The sequence below is a fragment of the Heterodontus francisci genome, chromosome 5, assembly GCF_036365525.1.
Source record: "Heterodontus francisci isolate sHetFra1 chromosome 5, sHetFra1.hap1, whole genome shotgun sequence".
NCBI lineage: Eukaryota > Metazoa > Chordata > Chondrichthyes > Heterodontiformes > Heterodontidae > Heterodontus > Heterodontus francisci.
Genome location: NC_090375.1, coordinates 67,584,819 through 67,597,053, shown reverse-complemented (window position 1 = coordinate 67,597,053; position 12,235 = coordinate 67,584,819). Strand labels below are relative to the sequence as shown.

Genomic DNA, 12,235 nt, shown 5'->3' with positions numbered 1-12,235 from the left:
GAAGACAGAACCAAAGTATGCATTTAGTTGGTCAGCCATTTCTTTATTCCCCATAATAAATTCCCCTGTTTCTGACTGTAAGGGACCTACATTTGTCTTGACCAATCTTTTTCTCTTCACAGACCTATAGAAACTTTTACAGTCAGTTTTTATGTTCCACGCAAGCTTGCTCTCATACTCTATTTTCCCCTTCTTAATCAATCCCTTGGTCCTCCTTTGCTGAATTCTAAACTGCTCCCAATCCTCAAGTCTGTTGTTTTTCCTGGCAAATTTATATGCCTCTTCCTTGGATCTAATGCTATCTCTAATTTCCCTTGTAAGCCATGGTTTGGCTACCTTTCCCGTTTTACTTTTGCGCCAGACAGGGATAAACAACTGTTGCAGTTCATCCATGCGCTCTTTAAATGTTTGCCATTGCCTATCCACCGTCATTCCTTTAAGTAACATTTCCCAATCAGTCATGGCCAACTCGCGCCTCATACCTTCGTAGTTTCCTTTACTAAGATTCAGGACCCTTGTCTCAGGATCAACTATGTCACTCTCCATCTTGATGAGGAATTCTATCCTATTATGGTCGCTCGTCCCCAAGGGGTGTCGCACCACTAGATTGTCAATTAGTCCTCTCTCATTACACAATACCCAGTCTAGGTTTGGCCTGTTCTCTAGTTGGTTCCTCAACGTATTGGTCCAGAAAACCATCCCTTATACACTCCAAGAATTCCTCCTCTACGGTATTGTGACTAATTTGATTTGCCCAATCTATATGCAGATTAAAGTAGGGGCGGCGCAGTGGTTAGCACCGCAGCCTCACAGCTCCAGCGACCCGGGTTCAATTCTGGGTACTGCCTGTGTGGAGTTTGCAAGTTCTCCCTGTGTCTGTGTGGGTTTCCTCCGGGTGCTCCGGTTTCCTCCCACATGCCAAAGACTTGCAGGTTGATAGGTTAATTGGCCATTAAAAATTGCCCCTAGTATAGGTAGGTGGTAGGGGAATATAGGGACAGGTGGGGATATGGTAGGAATATGGGATTAGTGTAGGATTAGTATAAATGGGTGGTTGATGGTCGGCACAGACTCGGTGGGCCAAAGGGCCTGTTTCAGTGCTGTATCTCTAAAACTAAAAAAAAACTAAATAATTACAGATGTTCCTTTATTGCATGCATCTCTAAACTTCCTGTTTAGTGCCATTCCCAACATCACCACTACAGTTTGGGGGTCTATATACAACCCCCACTAACATTTTTTGCCCCTTAGTGTTTCTCAGTTCTACCCATACAGATTCCACATCATCAGAGCCAATATCTTTCCTCACTATTGCGTTAATTTCCTCTTTAACCAGCAATGCAACTCCAATGCAAAGTTAATGAAATTATCCAGTTCAGGGCGAGAGAAGGAAGCGGCACTGATACAGTCATCAATGTACCAGAATAAGAGGTGAGGGAGGGGTTCCAAATAGGACTGGAACAGGGAATGTTTCACACATCCCACAAAAAGGCAGACACAGCTAGGACCTGTGTGGGTAGCCATAACAACACCTTTTATTTGGAAGAACTGAGTGGAGTCAAAGGAAAAGTTGTTCAATGTGTGAATAAGTTCAGCCAGGCGGAGGAGGGTGGTGATGGATGGATACTGGTTGTGTTTGCGTTCAAGGAAGAAGCAGAGAGGCCTCAGACCGTGCTGGTGGGGATGGAGGTGTTGAGAGATTGGACATCCATGGTGAAGCAGAGATAGTTAGGGTCAGGAAATTGGAAACTGTTAAAGTGAAAGAGGTCATTGAAAGAGTCATGCATGCAAGTGGGAAAAGACTGTACAAGGGGAGAAAAACTAGAGTCTGGATATGAAGAAATCGGTTGAGTGGGGCAGGAGCAGGCTGAAACAATAGGTCTACCAGAGCAATCCTGTTTGTGGATCTTGGGAAGGAGGTAGCAGGGAACAGTTTGGGGTTGGGGGAACCAGGAGGTTGGAGGCTGTGGAGGGAGGATCTCCAGAAGAGATGAGGTCAGTGGCAGACCTGGAGACGATGGCTTGATGCTCGGTGGTGGGTCACGGTCCAGGGGGAGATAGGAGGAAATGTCAGGGAGTTGGCATTCAGCCTCTGCAAGAGGTTGGTTCACCAGACGACAACAGCATCACCCTTGTAGAATTTTTTACCTCATTTTTGGGATGTGAGCTTCGCTGGCAAGACCAGCATTTATTGCCCATCCCTAATTGCCCTCGAAAATGTGGTGGTGAGCCGCCTTCCTAAACAGCCGCAATCCATGTGGTGTAGGTACACCTACAATGCTGTTAGGGAAGGAGTTTTTGACCTAGCAACACTGATGGAGTGGTAAATGATATAGTTCAAAGTCAGTGACTTGGAGGGAAACTTGCAGATGGCATCTACCAGACAACACTTTGTGGAATTTTTAAAAAAATTATTAATTTGATATTGGATGGTCTAGTATAAAAAGGGTACTTCGCCATGGGAATTGTACTAGTTCACATGGAACTTAGCTATATCAGCCACTCATATCAATTTGGCTTGGCTGCTAGCACTCTCACTTCCAAGTCCCACCTGTGCACACACTTTAAGCAGGCACTTCAGCTCAGTACTGTGGAGTTCAGCATGGCTAGAGGTTTCATCCTTCAGAAGCAACATTAAACCGAGACCCCACGTGCCAGTTCCGGTCATTCGGATGTATATTAAAGATCCTCTGGTGCTATTTGTACAAAAGCACGTTGTCATTACCAATATTCCTTCCTGAATCAACATCATGAAAATAAATTACTTGGTCACTTATCTCATGCTGCTTATGTGACTTTGCTGCAGACAAAATAGCTGCTGCATTTGCCCATATTACAAAAGTCAATGAATAGACAAACATAAGAAATGGACTTCAAAATAATTAATTCTATGCAAGCACATGGGAACACTTCCGTGAAATGTGATAAAGCACTATATAAATGCTTTCTTATTTCAATACTGTTAAGTTTGACACAGAGTTTGTGCTGTGTTATCTAATCTTCCAGAGCAACCAGGAGCAGGAAACCTGGCAGCTTTTTCCCCTTCCTGGCCCAGGGGCACTGAGGGAATATTTGGACAGTTTTTTTCTTAGAGGTGGCAATATCGATGATGTGCTTTTGAATATAGCTTTTTTTTAAAAAAAATTGACCCTAAAGACTGAAGCGATTGAATAGTCTTAATGCCAAGGATAAAAGTAAAATCAGAACTACACCAAAACATTCCAGACAACTGGAAGTTATAACAAGTGAGCTTGTTACTCGACTGCACTGCTAAAAGGCTGCAAATGGAAAAAAAAGATGGTAATTCAGTTTCAGATTTGTCAAGGGTAAGGGGTTGGTGGGGGGAGGGGGCTAAATTGAAATATAGCTAAAGCTGTTTCTTTGTCCAGAAAGGTAACTGTCTCCTCTCTGCTCCACTGGAGATGCCACTACTTGACCCTTGATTTGTCTGGAGCTGCAAGTCTGGAGAAACATAGTCAAGTCAGGCGCCTGACACAAATCTCCTGTTCATTTTAGCTGAAAATTGAAACACAACACATGAGTCGGGGCATCTCCATTAATCCCACCAGACAAATGAAGTAGCTCAGGGTAGCTCTTCATACAAATCCTGGGAGAATCATGTTCAGTTTGGGTCATTTTGACCTGAATGGAATGTAATTTGCACAGGGCACAAAATATAAATGAGGTATTTGAGATCATACAAGAGCATTTGAATGTTTCACCCCAGTTTTTCAATAATGCAACAGTTTAGGTACTTATTGTATCAAGATAAACACCATTTTATTTTCTGACACTAGATTATAATACCTGTAGAACTTTTCATGAAGAGCATATTCAGTTCTGTCGATGCCATCAAGGAATGTGCCTTTTCTGATTCCTTGCATAGAAATGGTCAGGTATTCAGAAAGTAAAATATATGCCACAAATAACTACACAAATCAATAACAATTGCACTCTCAGATTCTTCTCATTTGTAGTGTTTTCCCCTCTTTCTTTGCCCATCACATTCCATTACCTGGCCAAGTTGATGGCATAGATTTGCCAATCCTATGCTGCAGCTGCTTGCTTGGTAGTGAACCAAGATTGATATTGTGTTTATATGAAAAAAATGTTCATCCCCAATGGATCTACAGGTTTACCCAGTACGCCATACCAGGAAGGTTCTATTTACAATCTATGGTCTGTGCTGAGTTAACTGAGCTTGGCAGGAATGCTACAACTGGTTTCAGTGTTCCTGCGTTCGAGAAGGTACAATAATCAAACAAGATTTTCACAAATGGTTACCATCCAGCAAACACTGCTGGAAATGATGAAATGTAGACATGACATTTGGATGGGATGATCCCTCTCACCAATCTCACTGCCCCCCTCTGCCTCCCCACCACCTCCAATTGCCTGTCAGCACTCAAGACTCATTGCAATTGGGCCATTTGGGCAGGATACTGGAAGTGACCAGTCGCTGTGGAATGGTATCCCAGCATCAGTTAACTGCTTCAGGTTAAGAGTGGAGGGTAGAAACGTGGCAGAGAAAAATTGTAGACCAAAAACAGTTACAAAAGTCGTTCAGTAATATAACCTACCACTGATGAAAGGTCACTGACCTGAAACATTAACTTTGCTTCTCTCTCCAAAGATGCTACCAGACCTGCTGAGTATTTCCAGCACTTTTTGGTTTTATTTCAGATTTCCAGCAGCTACAATATTTTGCTTTTATTTTACTGAGACTAGGATGCTTTGGTGGAGACTGTTTATTGCTTGCCACAGAGCTTATTTCTGCTCTCCAAAAAACACCACCAGCTAGTGCTGGCTGGCTCTTGTTTATACATACACACTTGAATACAATTAAACTAATTAACACCCAACACCTGTTCACCCTATTATCTTGAACTATCAGGTATTTATTATCCATGGACAGAACTTCAGAACCTAACAGGTTCCTCCTTTTCTCTTTAAATTAAATACATATATATTATATATATATATATCTCAAAAGCAAAAGAAAAAACAAAATAATGACACTTTTCTTTACATTATTTATCATTAACTTTCAGCAATACCAGCTATACATGCTGTATATTCCCCACTTTTAAAAAACTTGTTTAAAGAAAAAGCAAGCAGCGATCTTATTGTAAAAAATGTCCACATTTTCCTAACTTATCATAACACAAGTCGGCCCTCTTCAAGGACATCCAACAATTTTTTTGAACAAGCACCTCTCGTAGTAAAACAATCTGACAAGTGATGACTTGCGTCAACCCATTTTATATTGGTAATTTCTTTTCTTTCCAACATTTCTTTTATATTCACGAGATCAATCCTCAACCTCTTCTGCGACATTTTTTATCAAATGGACATTGTCTCAGAGAGAATGGTCATCTATGTAGCATTCTATAGGAAAACCTTTCTCTGATTGCCCCTTACACAAGAGTTCCTTTAAAATACTCGATAAATACATACCCATATCTATCGCTTCTATCAGTGCAAGTGTCTTAGCAGCTAAGGTGCTTTTAACTATCCTCTTTATTTTCTTTGATTCCCAGGCTAACGGACAACATTTATCATTTCTTCCCACCAAAAATATAATGAACCCTGCTGCGCTCGAATAACCAACGGGAAGATTAGCGTGTGAAGCGTCACTAAAAATGACCAATTGCATTTCTGCTGGGTCACCCAATGCTGGAAGTTTGAGAGAGCATTTGTCAAAACTCAATCTCTTCAATGTCTTATTTGCTTTCAGCACTTCCCCAACAGTAGCATGTTTCAGCATGGTGCTCAATTCTAACACATCATTGCAGGCACCTGGCCTAGTTTGTGTGCACAACCAGTTCAACTGCCCAATTGAGCTCCTTAACTGGGCTGCTTCTTTTTGCAGAGTCTTCCTTTTGTGAGGATCTTGCCCGATTTATTGGGGTCCTATTAATACTCTCTAGGTAAGACGGTTGATTTAGGGTTACCCCCAACTTAGTCTGCCTAATATTCAACCCTATTTATTTAAAAGCTCTGAAAGCCCGACTTACAACTTTAAATTCCTGCAGAACTTTATCTACCACAAATTTCTCAAATGCTTCAGATCCTCCCTACAAAAAAAATCAGCCACATGTATCAAGAAAATGCCTGCTAGTTTTTCTTCATAGTACCAATAAACATTGCAGGATTCACTTTTAGGTGAATACAACCAGCTTTTAGTAGGATGGACCCAACTGAAAAATGCCACACCCTGGATGCATCATTTAACCCATAAACACACTTGTTTAGATTCTATAATTTCCCTTCTATAGTTCCAGCTTCTTTTGGTGGCTTTAAAAATCCTTCCCTTTGAAATTTCTCCCCTTGCAAAAATGCTGCTTTGATGTTAATAGACTTACATTCCCATGAGTATGTCACTAAAAGGGCTAGGAAAATCCTCAAACTTGCTTTTCCTGCTGTTAGGGAGTCCACTCTAACTTCCTGCTCGCCTAGTCGTTCCTCAAATCCCCGAGCTACTAGTCTGGCCTTTGCTTTATACATACCATCGGGAAGTACGTTCTCTGTACAGATCCATCTATGGGACAACGCTGGTTGTCCTCTATCTGGCACCTTCGTGTGTATGCCAAATTCTCTCCAACTGTCAAGCTCTTATTGCTTGGCATCCTTTATCAATTTACCATCTAACTTGTTAGTAGCCATTAGAGTTTCTCTATCGTAAGGGCTCCTACTTCTTGTGGCACCCCTTGCCTGCTCTCTGGTCCTTGCTCTAGTGAAACCACATACCCTACTAGAGTTCCTATCCCTTTCTGGACTACTACAACTCGACCTGTCCCTCCTACAAGTAGACTTCCTTTCACCAGGTCGTGACCCTTTCCTTGGACGACGATCATCCTCAGGCCCACTGTGAACTTATACTACGTTTTCTGGCCTTCCATATTTTCACTTCCTTCTGCCAATTGTTAGGACAGTTATGGAATTGTTACAATGTTACATGTTACGATGTAGGTATAGAGATCAGGGAGGGGGTTTGCGATATACTTGAACATATTAACATTGAAAGGGAGGAAGTATTAGTGATGGAAAAGGACAAAGACTGGCCAGAAATAAAGGTACTGAATTAGGGGAAGGCTGATTTCAATTTGATATAACAGGATCTGGCCAAAGTGAACTGGGAGCAGCTATTTGTAGGAAAGTCTACATCAGGCCAGTGGGAAGCATTCAAAGAGGAAATAGAGAGTGTTCAGGGCCAACATGTTCCCATTAAGGTCAAGGGTAGGACCATCAAGTCCAGGGAACCCTGGATGTCAAGGGATATAGAGGATTGGATCAGGAAAAAAAAGGCTTATGGCAAATTCGGAGCACTGAAAACAGCGGAGGCATTAGAGGAGTATAGAAAGTGTAGGGGGGTACTTAAAAAAGGTAATTAGGAGAGTGAAGAGGGGACATGAAAAAACATTGGCAGTCAATATAAAGGAAAATCCTAAGGCGTTTTATAAGTATATTAAGGGCAAGAGGATAACCAGGGAAAGAGTAGGGCCCATAAGGGACCAAAGTGGCAATCTGTGTGGAGCCGGAGGACATAGGTGAGGTTTTAAATGATTATTTTTCATCTGTTTTCACTGTGGAGAACAACGATGTAGGTGTAGAGATCAGGGAGGGAGACTGCGATATATTTGAACATATTAACATTGTAAGGGAGGAAGTATTAGATGCTTTAGCGGGCTTAAAAGTGGATAAATCCCCATGCCCAGATGAGATGTATCCCAGGCTGTTGTGTGAGGCAAGGGAGGTGAAAGCAGGGGCTCTGACATAAATTTTCAGATCCTCTCTGGTCACGAGAGAGGTGCCAGAGGACTGGAGGACAGCGAATGTGGTACCATTATTCAAGAAAGGTAGCAGGGATAGATCAGGTAATTACAGGTTGGTGAGTCTAACATCAGTGGTTGGGAAACTATTGGAAAGAATTCTGAGGGACAGGATTAATCTCCCCTTGGAGAGGCAGGGAATAATCAGGGATAGTCAGCACAGCTTGGTCAGAGAAAGATCATGTCTAACTAACTTGATTGAATTTTTTTGAGGAGGTGACTAGATGTGTAGATGAGGGTAAGGCAGTTGCTGTAGTCTACATGGACTTCAGTAAGGCTTTTGATAAGGTCCCGCATGGGAGATTGGTTAAGAAGGTAAGAGCCCATGGGATCCAGGGCAATTTGGCAAATTGGTTCCAAAATTGGCTTGGTGGCAGGAAACAGAGGGTAATGGTCGAGGGTTGTTTTTGCAAGTGAAATCCTGTGACCAGTGGTGTACCACAGGGATCGGTGCTGTAACCCTCGCTGTTTGGAAGGCATATGGGATGCTTGCCTTTATTAGCCGAGGCATAGAATATAAGAGCAGGGAGGTTATAATGGAGCTGTATAAAACACTAGTTAGGCCACAGCTGGAGGACTGTGTACAGTTCTGGGCACTACACTATAGGAAGGATGTGATTGCACTGGAGAGGGTGCAGAGGAATTTCACCAGGATGTTGCCTGGGCTGGAGCATTTCAGCTATGAAGAGAGACTGAAAAGGCTAGGGTTGTTTTCCTTAGAACAGAGAAGGATGAGGGGGGACATGATTGAGGTATACAAAATTATGAGGGGCATTGATAGGTTAGATAGGAAGAGACTTTTTCCCTTAGCGGAAGGGTCAATAACCAGGGGGCATAGATTTAAGGTAAGGGGCAGGAGGTTTAGAGGGGATTTGAGGAAAAATGTTTTCACCCAGAGGGGGAATCTGGAACACATTGCCTGAAGGGGTGGTAGAGGCAGGAACCCTCACAACATTTAAGAAGTATTTAGATGAGCACTTGAAACACTACAGCATACAAGGCTACGGGCCAAGTGCTAGAAAATGGGACTAGAAGAGTTAGGTGCTTGATGGCCGGCAGAGACATGATGGGCCGAAGGGCCTGTTTCTGTGCTGTATAACTCAATGATTAGGTGAGAAAGGAGTCTAAGGGTTCCCTCTCAGTCTTTTCCTGGTTTGACCGTAACAGGGTTTAATTTTTAAAACACTGTGTTTTTGCTTCCCCTCAGTGAATCCTTGTTCACTGCTCTCCAATTGTAGTGGCAAAGAAATCAACCAAACTGGTTTTCTTAAACTTACACCTTTCTTTTTTAAATCTATTAACCTTAAAACTCTAATTCGGTTTAAACTACTACGAATACACAATGCGACCATGCTAGCATGCATATGCAATAAACACACAGGCAGACACAGAGATGGAAGAGGAGAAAGAATAAAGGGGCAAAGTTTGAAGCATTAGCTGGAGTTCATTTACTGTCCTTTGAGTTCGATGTAGAGTCTTTGATTGCATTGATTGCAGTTAAATCTTGCCGTTTCGTTGGGGCCCTGTGCACGCTTTCAAACTTGTTTCGATGTAGCAGTCTTTTCTCTTGAGGTTTAAGTGGCTTCAGTGGATCTGGAAATTCGTGAGAAAGAGAGCACTATGGAAAGACCTTCCTTCTCTTATATCTTCAAATTGCACTCTGACCCAAACTGTTCTGTGAGCACAATTCAAAACTCCAGGTTGGCCAGCAGGTTGGTCATGTGACTAGGTTTTTTTCAACAAGCTCTCCTGCGTTTTTTGTGGATTCTCCATCTTAGCATACACCCTCAGTGGGGGGGGTGGGGGCACCGTGTGGGGAAAGACAGAATGGAATGCTGGCTTGTTACACATTCAATGTCTGATGATCAAAATCCATTTGGGTTAATTGGATCAGGGAGCAGTTCCATTGTCTCCTCCAGCACTGTCTCTTAGAATGCAAATGCTTCCAGCCATTGCTGTGATTTTTTTAAACAAGTCATCTTTACAGTCCAGCAACAGTTTAAAATTAATATTTCATATGAAATTAATATGCCTCATTCGTGGCAGGTGGGGTCTTCAAGACACAATCTCTCGGCCTGATATCCTGTCTCTTGTCTTGCACATTCAGCCAATGTTCTGGCATGTACGTCATTCTTGTCCCAACTTTCAGTCTTAAACCTTTGGGATAAATGGCCTTATCCGGATCTTCACGACCACTTGGTCCACTCTCAGTCAGCCCATTATCTACCACAATCTGTTGGTCCGACATATGTGCATGCGAAATACATGATGCATCATCAGTATGCATCATTTGTTCAGATTCTGTCAATGTATAATTAGTACCAATACGCCTTGAGGAATGTAATCTAATGGTTTGGTTGCCATGTTGCAAAATCATCATTTTGCCATCAGTGTCTATAACTTTTCCTGGGCCTCTCCATTCTTTTTGCCCTTCTCTTTTGTAATACACCATATCCCCAGTATCAAAATTCTTTTCTGATGGCCTGATCCGATACTTCAAAGCTCTCCTGATTTTTTCTGAAACCTCCGCCTTAATAAATGCTCTTCTCCCTGCATGCATGGCATTCAAATGTTCCAAAAAAAAATTGAATTGCAGTCCCCTCTAAAGCCGGAGGATGATCCCACATTACTGAAGGTATTTTCGGATTCCTGACATAAACTAATTGATATGGGCTGTAGCCCCCAACCATTTGAAGTGTGTTTTTCGCAAGTACTGCCCACGCCAGAGCAGCAGTCAATTTACAATTTGGCTGGTTTGCTAAAATTTTTCGGAGCAGTTTGTCATTCACGGCAATGATTTCTTTCACAAATCCCATTACTAAAAAGGACTTTCTGCTGCTGTGTGCATTGCTACAATATTCATATTTACATACATACTCCTGAACTCATCATTGGCAAATTCCGCTCCATTGTCTGTTAGTAACCTAGCTGGTGCTCCCAGTCCTGTTTCTATCCACCTTTCCATTATCTTGTCCACTATTACTTTTTTGTCTTTACTATAAATTACCATCGACAGAATGAATCTAGTCACCACGTGTATAAAGTGTAGAAGAAAATTTTTTTTTTCTTTATCCCATACCTTCAAGTCCATCGCTACGGTTTCATTAAAGTCCATTGGTAATGGGAGACTCACTATGGGTCACGATGGTGTACTCCTGTATTTTTTTTTTTAAACAGATATCACATTTTCCACTGATATCTTCGATAACTGTGGTGTAGTCATCGTCTTATTACCCCTGCATCTTTTAACAGAATCTTCAACCTATGACAAGATGGATGTGCAATCTGTTGATGTAATTTTGAAATAATTTGCCTTTTCTCCTTTAAATCCCTACCCACGGATGCCATTAATACTTCTTTAACATCCTGCTTCGAGATGTTTGGTCTCGCTAAAGGAATAGAATAATGTCCCGACTTTGTAAACCACAAAGCTACAGATTTCCTAAATGTTATGTTCCATATCCAATTTCACCCGAGCCTTTTTCATAGATGGTTTACTTAACAGCAAAGGTACATCACTGGCTACTACATCCATACTAATAAAATGGTTTACCCCTGCTATGTTACACGCTTTTTAGTGATTTCAACCTGTTGTCATCCCCAAACCTGAAATAGGTCGAACTGTTGTATTCAGTCTTCCTTACTTAAAGAATCCATGTAACACCTTAACCAGTGCACTGCACATACTGTGGACCTACACCCACTGTCTAGTACTGCGCAATTGAACAAATCTGCGGCTAGAACGCTCATTACTGGACTGAAGCTTCTCGTGACCAGTACAATTTCTTCTGATTTATCAGTAGCGTCATCCTCGCCTTCCGAACATTCTACATCATGTGTCATCTCAAAAACGCGTTATTGCTTTTTGGACAGTGCAATGCATAGTGATACTTTGAGTCACATCGGAAACATCTGTTGACCACCCCTTGGTTATTCCTGGGGTTCATCCTTCTGCCATAATTGCCAAATTCCTGCTGTCTGTTATAGCTGCCAAAATGGGCTCTATCCTCATTCGTTTTGTGTGCCTTTCTCCTTTCAAGCTGACGCTTAGGCCCCATACTTAAACGACCTAGAAATGCTGCTAGCATGGTATCCTCCACCTACGGTGCCACTGCTGAAGAGCCCATCTGCGCCATGAAAGCGGACGGAAAGGACTGTTTTCCTAAAAAATGTTTTTAGGGTGTCAGACATCTGATCAAACAGATGATCTTTTTCTTTCAATCTAACTCCGGTCAATACCAAGAGCCTATCCATGTTTGATATCCTAGCACAATCCAACAATTTGAAGGCAAGTACTGATCTAGGAATTTTCAAGCAGAATCGCTGCAATATTGCATACAGTCAGTTAAACTCCACAATATAATCTTCTATGGAAGAACCATCCATTTTTCTAAATTTATCAA

General features: G+C 42.0%; 1 protein-coding gene across 2 annotated transcripts in view; it reads right to left on the bottom strand.

Moving 5' to 3' along the window:
- Positions 1-12,235, bottom strand: part of rad54b (RAD54 homolog B) — a 246,674-nt gene that overhangs the window by 55,227 nt on the left and 179,212 nt on the right. The gene's annotated exons all lie outside the window — the stretch shown is intronic.